The sequence below is a fragment of the Apostichopus japonicus genome, chromosome 12 (assembly GCF_037975245.1).
Source record: "Apostichopus japonicus isolate 1M-3 chromosome 12, ASM3797524v1, whole genome shotgun sequence".
NCBI lineage: Eukaryota > Metazoa > Echinodermata > Holothuroidea > Aspidochirotida > Stichopodidae > Apostichopus > Apostichopus japonicus.
Genome location: NC_092572.1, coordinates 29,295,230 through 29,304,861, shown reverse-complemented (window position 1 = coordinate 29,304,861; position 9,632 = coordinate 29,295,230). Strand labels below are relative to the sequence as shown.

At 38.1% G+C, this 9,632-nt stretch overlaps 1 protein-coding gene and 1 long non-coding RNA gene across 6 annotated transcripts in view; one reads left to right on the top strand and one right to left on the bottom strand.

The window, feature by feature from the left end:
• Window positions 1-9,632, bottom strand: part of LOC139977164 (uncharacterized) — a 371,700-nt gene that overhangs the window by 257,809 nt on the left and 104,259 nt on the right. The window lies entirely within an intron of this gene.
• LOC139977217 (uncharacterized) overlaps window positions 1,182-9,632 on the top strand; it is a 58,179-nt gene continuing 49,728 nt past the window's right edge. Inside the window, exons 1-2 of the long non-coding RNA XR_011796477.1 lie at window positions 1,182-1,286; window positions 4,271-4,436. This is a non-coding gene — a long non-coding RNA (uncharacterized lncRNA). The remainder of the gene's footprint in view (window positions 1,287-4,270; window positions 4,437-9,632) is intronic.

Here is a 9,632-nt window from a genome sequence, read left to right as displayed (position 1 = left end):
TCTAGGTTAATTGCTTAAATACCCCATCTTAATATCATGTTCATAATCTAGTTGAAGTTACTTGAACTTGAGACTTAATTAACTTGATTTGTTGTTGCTATGAATGCGTGTATTTCAATAGGTGGTGAGTGTCACGTTGGCACATGCTGCTAAAAAATGAAATTATCGTTTATATCTCCTACCCTGGAATGTTTTACAACTGGTTCTCTCAATCCATTAATGTACTTTGTGGTTTATCAAAATACATTTAATATGTAATGTTCTTTGAATAAATGATTGATACTACAGAAAACACAAAACCGATTTCAGCTTACTAGCTTCATGATGTCACTCATTCTCCTGGTGCTCGATAAATTCATATAGCTTCATAAAGCATTAGAAAATACGCCCATAATTAATCATGAAATCAACCTGTGGTCTACGGGCAGAAATTTGACATCATTGTTTTAATCAGTAAATTTTCTTTGCAATCAGAAAATTTATTGAAAGTGGAAGTACTGAGAAGACTGCTTATTCGCTTTCATGCAGTTAAAGGCATTGAAGACTCGCCCCAAACCGCGTGCGGCCATCTGAAAAAGTCAACTTTCTGTTGCTTGCAAGTGACGTTTTGTTCGTGTCGCTACAAAACGCAGACAGTAATGATGTGATACCTTGTTATCTTTAGCTGGACCTGAGATGTCTATTGCTGTATCGTTTGTATAATGTGCTGTGGGTGTTGACCGCAGCTGCATGTACTGACTGTACACTAGTGTCTAATTACCGACGGTAGAAAGCTGTGTGTGTATTTTCTGGAATCAATTGTGGTGTATTACACTTTCTGTTACACCTCATTCGAAACTAGGTCAGATTACCGGCATTAGACTTTTCTTTTTGCGCGAGTCTCCACACCCTTTAAGAGGAAAGTCACGTATACCGGAAACTGAATTTTTGTTATCTCGAGTTTGATTTTTTGATATCTCTAACTCAATTTTGGATATCTCGAATTCGAGATCTTAATTGTTATCTCTAACTCAAGTGTGGATATCTCTATTTGTATTCCCTGTATCTTTAATTCAATTTAGGATATCTCTAAATCAAGTTCTTCATATCTCGAATTCAATTTTGGATATCCGAATTATGTTTTAATTATAGGTATCTGGGAATTAGAGATATCATCATCATCGTCGTCGTCCTCCTCGTCATCGTTGCCATCTGCATCGTCGCCGTCGCCGTCGTCGTAGTTATCATCATCACCTTCGATCAACTAGCAAGTCGAACAATTCTGAGATTTAGAGAGCTGTATTGGCGTAAGTTCGTAATGATTTAATATATATATACTAGACTATAATCTACTAGACATGTTGCAATCTATGGTAATTTTGTAAAGATTTAGACTAGGTTTCACTGAAAAGAGAAATCAAAGTCAACCCTACACTGGTTCACATAAACGGGCGCTCCCAACGTTGTCGTATATGAAAGTAACTTACATTAACATTTACAATCATAGGCTTAGCTAAACATAAAATTAGGCTTACATTATACGATATAATTATAAGGCTGGCATTTCTAATATGATAAGTAATATTACCCAAGGCCTAATGATATGTGTGTAACCGTACACGATTATTCTCATATAGCATGGTGGGACCAAATATTGCACAATTAACGTTCCATACAACACTTTCATGACTACTAATTAAGTGATTAACTGGCAGATGTTGAGTCATTTACGGTAGCAAATCAAACTGATCACTTACATAAAATAAAGCAGTGCTTAGAGTTGAATGGTGTTTACATTGATAGTGTTCCTGGGTTTTTATTCAGTTCTTAGCAGTTCTATTTCGCCTGTTTTTGACAGTATGAAGACTGAGTACAGAAACCTTTTGTATTTCAGATTCAAATTTAACTTAATAAAGCCAGTTGAGAAAGTTCTTGGAAATGAAGAAAGTGGTGGAACGGTTGAAACATTTCAATATATTCCAGTAAGTGAGGTAGTTAATGTCTCTATTGCAACATGATGATGTTTTCTCAGAGATAATGAATTCCCTAAAACAATGCAACTCAGGTGTGTTAGGTAATTTCTGTGAAGTATGTAACACAATTGGAAAACAGTGCGTATCTCACATTAGGATAATGTTCCGTAGCACTTCAAGGGAAGTGTGTCAATAATAGTTGCAGATAATCTTGGCAGCCATTCAATTGGTTGATTTATGGAGTCATTCACTGCAACCAGGATGTGTAGATATTGCATGTGTGCATACAAGGGTCTTAAATCATTGGAGATTGAAACATATATTCGTTGTAGGACAGTGACAGTGCTCACTACACATGTGAGGTTAGTCGATAATTGTAAGCCGTGAATCGGTTTATGGTGTAATACACGATTCTCTATTCAATAGTCTTTCATGTCACCTGTAGTTTACACTCAGATACTATGCATGATTTGTTATTTGTTATTTCGCTTACTATAAGGTGGCGTTTTTATCTTGTCCGTACTTTACTAGATCTAGATACCCACGAAGTCTGAACTGTGATATTCGGTTGAAGCAAATGCCTGTGCTGTCATTACTGTCATTCGTTTTAGTCAACGCAATTTTTTAGTGTGTACAACATATTGTCATTCGTTACGTGTAACGCAATTGTCATTCGTTTTACTAACATCCCTTATTTTATAACTTCTGGTATGATTTCAAATCAAGAATTTATTCAGAGGTTGAATTTCTGACAGTTTAAAGGTAATGACAAGACTGTCAAACATGTACCAGTAACATGGAACACTGGTCACATAAACTTCATACAGACAGCCATGCATATGTCTTGCTTTATGTTTAGGGTGATATTATCCCAGAGGGTGATAACCACTGGCCGTTGCTACTTTATCTGGCATCTATTTGTGAACTTGTGTTTTCTTCATCTCATAATAAGTAATCAATTTCCTACCTTCACGATCTCATTCATGACTTCTTACAACTTTATTTGGATCTATTGAGGGATGAAATAACTCCAAAGATGCACTTTTTAATCCACAATGCAGATCAGATATCACATTGTGAGCCTCTTGTATACTGCAATAGCTTGCGGTTTGAATCCAAGCAAAGCTATTTCAAAACCTTAGCGAGATAGACCAAAAATGTGAAAAAACCTCCTTGAAATTGACACAAAGACATCAGTTGATGCAGTGCTTGTATACCATGTCTCCTTATTTATTGGAAGCAGATAATGTAACTTCAACACAAGGAAAGGTTATTGACATCAGTAGTTTGTAAGGTAAAAGAAGCAGCACAAGATTGGCTTAGGTCTTGGTGATGAACAAATGGTGTACAGAGCCTTATCTGTGTCTGTAAATGGTGTTTTGTACAGTTTACAGTCAGTCCTGGTGACCGGGCTTTCTCCAGTTTGCCTTTCTCATTAGTTTTATTGTGAAATCAGGGAAAATGTATTTCTTATTAGGTGAGCTTGAAACTGTATCTTATTCATAACACTACCATGCTTATGTTGTCAGGCGAAGCTCACCAACAAGCAATAAAGTCTTTCAGGAGCAGCATCTCCTTGATCCTCTGCAATTCAGTTTTATGAATGCAATGCTGGGATGTGTGGGCCACTGAAGTACCGTTTGTTGTCAGAATTTCAATAACTAGACATAAGTTTTAACATTTTACCTAATTTCTTGCTTCAGGTTTACCACAGGCAGGACAATACACATCATTTGCCATTTCCCTTCAAAAAGAGAACAATTTGCCACTGCATTAGAAATTAGTAGAACACGGTTTGACATAACTGATACCTTAATTTGTGAAGAGGGTACAATTTGTTTTTTATATGATTGACTTTATAACTATTATTAATGAAATGTTAAGGAAATCCTGGTCTGCTCGGGTACACAGAGGTCAATCATTGTGCTTAGTACGTGTAGTACACATCATCAAAACAGGACTACGTTTCTGGTATCATATAACAATGATTGAGTTATAATAGAAGTAAACAATAATGAGGAAGTCGTGTTATCCAAGATAGGCTTAAATAAATAACAAAATAAATGTTGTTGAGAATTCAAAACAACTCCAAGCATGAAATCCCAATTTTCTATTATGATTCAGTTAAGAGATGAAAAAACTGTTCACCAACTTAAATAAATAGGGAAGTCTATTCAGTGATGACATCATTTCCTTGAATTGAAATTCTTAATTTTTTTTAACTGTGAAATTAAGCAATGGAATTGAGAGCTTATGATTATAAAGAGATGCCGTCATATGTATTTTATCATTTCAATACATGAATATATTCCATTCAGAAAGCATGTGGTATCCCTCAAGCCATGGCCAGTGCCTTTCAGTACCCCTACAGAGAATATGCCATCACAGCTTAAAAAATTATTTTGATGCCGGCCTCTTTCCAACCGAAAAGCAGAGAAGAAAGATTGTCCACTACGTTTTCGACAAAACCTTAGAAAATGTAAGGTGAGCATGTCTTTCAATATGGTAATTTCCAGCTATAGTATATTTAACCATGTTTAAGATGTGTTTAGCCATGTTGTTAAAGACATAAATAAATGCACAATGTATTTGATTTATGAAACTTAAATTAATACTATTTTGTTTTGTCTTCAAACATATTTTCTGTCACATAAATTAAAATTATTCACATTTGTAGGTTATTAAAGCAATAGTATCCCGAGTTAAAGGCACTCTCTCAGTCAGGAAATTGCTAATCCTGTCTCAATGTATTCCCCGATTTAAAAAAAACAAACAGTGCTGCCCTCTTATCACAGCGGCAACATATTCATTTCTTTAATGTGGCATTCTCATCCTTAGCTATAAACAGCATACGGATCTGAGTACTGTTACTGCAAATTTATCAGGTTTCCTAGATTCTAATCCGCCTCTCACAGTGTTGCGTAACCTATAGGCATACTGTGTAATTGTACTGTGTGCTATGCGAGCAACTTTCCACTTGTTCATGTACGCAATTTTTCGATTGGCTATATGGAACAGTGCATATTGTACTGCTGGGAAAACGCTATACCAGCTCGTAGGAGTCATATGGGCCGTATGATCTCGTGCTGTCGATTTTTGTTGGAGAAATTGCTGAAGAAATAAAAAGCTAATAGTTTCGTCCTGTAATTCTCTACAAACATGTAACTGAATATGTGCTGCTTATGTACTTATATTTGACGAAACGACTTGCCTAACGTTCTTCAATACTTGAGTTCAAAATAAAATAAAACTGTTAGCAAACTGCTTATCCACTAGAGAGCCTGTGTAGGAAAATGTGTGAAAGTAAGTTGGCCTGACGTTTCGATCCTACAGGATCTTCTTCAAAGGCTATATGACAAGTAACAGTAACAGAAGGGACAAGAAACACGCACACAATAAAGACAGGTTAATGAGCATAGATGTAAGGGGATTAGTAGACACGGGATGGAGAGAAGAATGAAAGAAACAAACCAACAGGGGAAGAGGAGACGTAGGAGATAAACAGTGGAGGGACAAAGAGAGGATTAAGGGAAGGGGGTATGGAATAAACTGGAGAAGGACAAAGACAGAAAAGTGTGGAGAAAAAAGGGGTGGAAAAAGCTATGAGAAGAGGAGTGATGGGGGGGGGCAAGGGGAGAAGGAGGGGGTCAGAAGAAAAGTTAGTCATGTCCTTCCTGAATGTTGAGCCCATGAGGTTGAATGATGCGAAGGCGAAGCATCCACAACCTCTCTCTGCTGATTCGTACTAGCTCAAGACGGCTACCTAAGGATTCAATTCCCTAGAGAGACATGTCGTTAATGGTATGTTTGGGAAGGTTAAAGTGTTCTCCAAAAAAAAAAGAAAAAAAAGAAAGATGAATGACCTTCGGCACAGGGGTAAACTGGACTCCTCCAGCTGCCTTTACTACATTTTACTGCATTACTACAAACATATGGTTATATCAGATATCTTGTCTGCAATTACTCATTTACTCATTAACGCTTTTGCTCGGGTATTTAATTGTGATATTTGTGTAGGGGTTATTTGATGTGACGGAAAACTTGGTAAAATACTCAAGAGGCTAGGAAACATTTAGGGTTTCTAGGAACTATTTAAACCTGACTTTTATCCAAGAAAAAAAAACTTTCTGTTCAACATTGATAAATTTACCAGAAATGATATTGCTTTTAATGACGTTTGCATCCGGGTATAAAAATATGGTATATACAAGGGAAACATCTACGCTATGACTGTCATTGTCTTTAAACCTTCAAAATGTGAGTTAAAAAGGCAAATGCATTGTAATCATACTGCAGATACATAAATTTGAGACAAAAAATAACACAAAGAGAAAATTATTCTTTGTTTGTACCAACTTATGTATTTCATGTTATATTTTATCTACATGACCATAAACTGAAATTTAGTACGTTAATTTCTTACATGAATTAAAAGGAAGAAAAATACCTCTTGTCCCTGTACAAAAGTGAATCAGTGAAACAAATACACCCCACAACTGCAAGGGAGTGTCATTTAGCACCAAGAAGAAACACCATTAATGGCTTACAATACAGTTCTGAGGGGCGTACCAATACGCCCCGCTACTGGTTGAAGTGTCATTTAGCAACAAGAAGTTACAAAATTTAGTGGCTTGCAATACAGTTCTAAGGGGCGTACCAATACGCCCCGCTACTGGTTGGAGTGTCATTTAGCACAAAGAAGTAACACTATTAAGGGGCGTACCAATACGCCCCGCTTCTGGTTGGAGTGTCATTTAGCACAAAGAAGTAACAAAATTTAGTGGCTTGCAATACAGTTCTAAGGGGCGTACCAATACGCCCCGCTAATGGTTGGAGTGTCATTTAGTTCCAAGAAGTACCAACATTTAGTGGCTTACAATACAGTTCTAAGGGGCGTACCAAAACGCCCCGCTACTGATTGGAGTGTCATTTAGCACCAAGAAGTAACAACATTTAGTGGCTTACAATACAGTTCTGAGGGGCGTATCAATACGCCCCACTATTGGTTGGAGTGTCATTTAGCAACAAGAAGTTACAAAATTTAGTGGCTTGCAATACAGTTGTTCTAAGGGGCGTACCAATACGCCCCGCTACTGGTTGGAGTGTCATTTAGCACAAAGAAGTAACACCATTAAGGGGCGTACCAATACGCCCCGCTTCTGGTTGGAGTGTCATTTAGCACCAAGAAGTAACAAAATTAAGTGGCTTGCAATACAGTTCTAAGGGGCGTACCAATACGCCCCGCTAATGGTTGGAGTGTCATTTAGCACAAAGAAGTACCAACATTTAGTGGCTTACAATACAGTTCTAAGGGGCGTACCAATACGCCCCGCTACTGATTGGAGTGTCATTTAGCACCAAGAAGTAACAACATTTAATGGCTTACAATACAGTTCTGAGGGGCGTACCAATACGCCCCGCTACTGGTTGGAGTGTCATTTAGCACCAAGAAGTGACAAAATTTAGTGGCTTACAATACAGTTCTGAGGGGCGTACCAATACGCCCCGCTACTGGTTGGAGTGTCATTTAGCACCAAGAAGTAACAACATTTAGTGGCTTGCAATACAGTTCTGAGGGGCGTACCAATACGCCCCGCTACTGGTTGGAGTGTCATTTAGCACAAAGAAGTAACACCATTAAGGGGCCTACCAATACGCCCTGCTTCTGGTTGGAGTGTCATTTAGCACAAAGAAGTAACAAAATTTAGTGGCTTGCAATACAGTTCTAAGGGGCGTACCAATACGCCCCGCTAATGGTTGGAGTGTCATTTAGTTCCAAGAAGTACCAACATTTACTGTAGTGGCTTACAATACAGTTCTAAGGGGCGTACCAATACGCCCCGCTACTGATTGGAGTGTCATTTAGCACCAAGAAGTAACAACATTTAGTGGCTTACAATACAGTTCTGAGGGGCGTATCAATACGCCCCACTATTGGTTGGAGTGTCATTTAGCAACAAGAAGTTACAAAATTTAGTGGCTTACAATACAGTTCTGAGGGGCGTATCAATACGCCCCACTATTGGTTGGAGTGTCATTTAGCAACAAGAAGTTACAAAATTTAGTGGCTTGCAATACAGTTGTTCTAAGGGGCGTACCAATACGCCCCGATACTGGTTGGAGTGTCATTTAGCACAAAGAAGTAACACCATTAAGGGGCGTACCAATACGCCCCGCTTCTGGTTGGAGTGTCATTTAGCACCAAGAAGTAACAAAATTAAGTGGCTTGCAATACAGTTCTAAGGGGCGTACCAATACGCCCCGCTACTGATTGGAGTGTCATTTAGCACCAAGAAGTAACAACATTTAGTGGCTTACAATACAGTTCTGAGGGGCGTACCAATACGCCCCGCTACTGGTTGGAGTGTCATTTAGCACCAAGAAGTGACAAAATTTAGTGGCTTGCAAAACAGTTCTGAGAGGTGTACCAAAACGCCCCGCTAATGGTTGGAGTGTCATTTAGCACCAAGAAGTTACACCATTAGTTCTGAAATAACATAATAACACCATTAGGTGGCTAAGAATGCAGTTCTGAAGTCCGTACCGATACACCCCCTACTGCTCGGAGTGTCATTTAGCAATAAGAAATTACATCATTAATAACAACAATAAGTGGCTTACAATGCAGTTCTGAAGGATGTACTATTCAGACCCTCAGATTGCTCTAATGGGCATACTGATACCCCTACTAATAATTTTATACCAAAAAAGTACAATAATAAGAGAAGTCACTGTAACCTTACCCAACCCTCCCACCCCCCCCCCCCCCTTTTTATTTCCATTACACTTAAAACAAGCATTTTAGGATTTGCAGAGTAGAAGACCATGTGGCTGTTCCAGTGTTGCCACTTCCTAAAGATGAACACATATACCCTACAAGACAATTAACCTCCCTGTTGTCCCCAAATGACCTTTGACCTTCACCAAACTCAATACGCTTCTTTTAATCAGTGCTATACACATTTTTTTTCATCCTCTGTGATCTAGGATCATCCCTAGCAACAATAGGCACAGTAAGTTCTGTGCCATCATCCCATCAAAGTTTCCTTGCAATGTTTTTCCTCTTGAACGCAATGGCCAGACCAAACAGACTCAGTGTGAGCATTTCTGTGTCATCTTCAGAAAAAAAAAGAGAAATTAAACTTTATTCTACACTGACAGTCTAACCATTTTATTTATTTTTTATCTGTTGCATTGATAGTAAAAAAACAAATGAACAAAGACTGCAAATGTTTTTTTTTGATATGATAAGTTAGCAGGACTATACTGTCATATGATTGCAGTGCTATCACTCTGCTGTCCTCTACAATCTGATTAATACTATGACAGAGGTCACATGTCTGCCTGTATTAGTAGCCTACATGTTGTTCCCATTATACAAGTGAAGATTCCATTTGAATGTAATGTGTCCCCTTGGAGTAATATTGAATTAAAACATTGAATTTAATTTGATGTGACATGTGACCTATGTTTCTGGGGGGTCTGCTAGACATAGACTTTAACCCTAAAACACCTTCATACCAAGTTTTAAGAAAATCAACACAGCCATTTAAGAGGTCTGTTTGACATAAAATTGGACACCCCACACAGACAACTTTTACCCCTCCCTCAGTCAAACACTTCCGGTGACCATGCAATACCCCACAATGAATGACCCCTATTGGGAAAACTAACAACTGT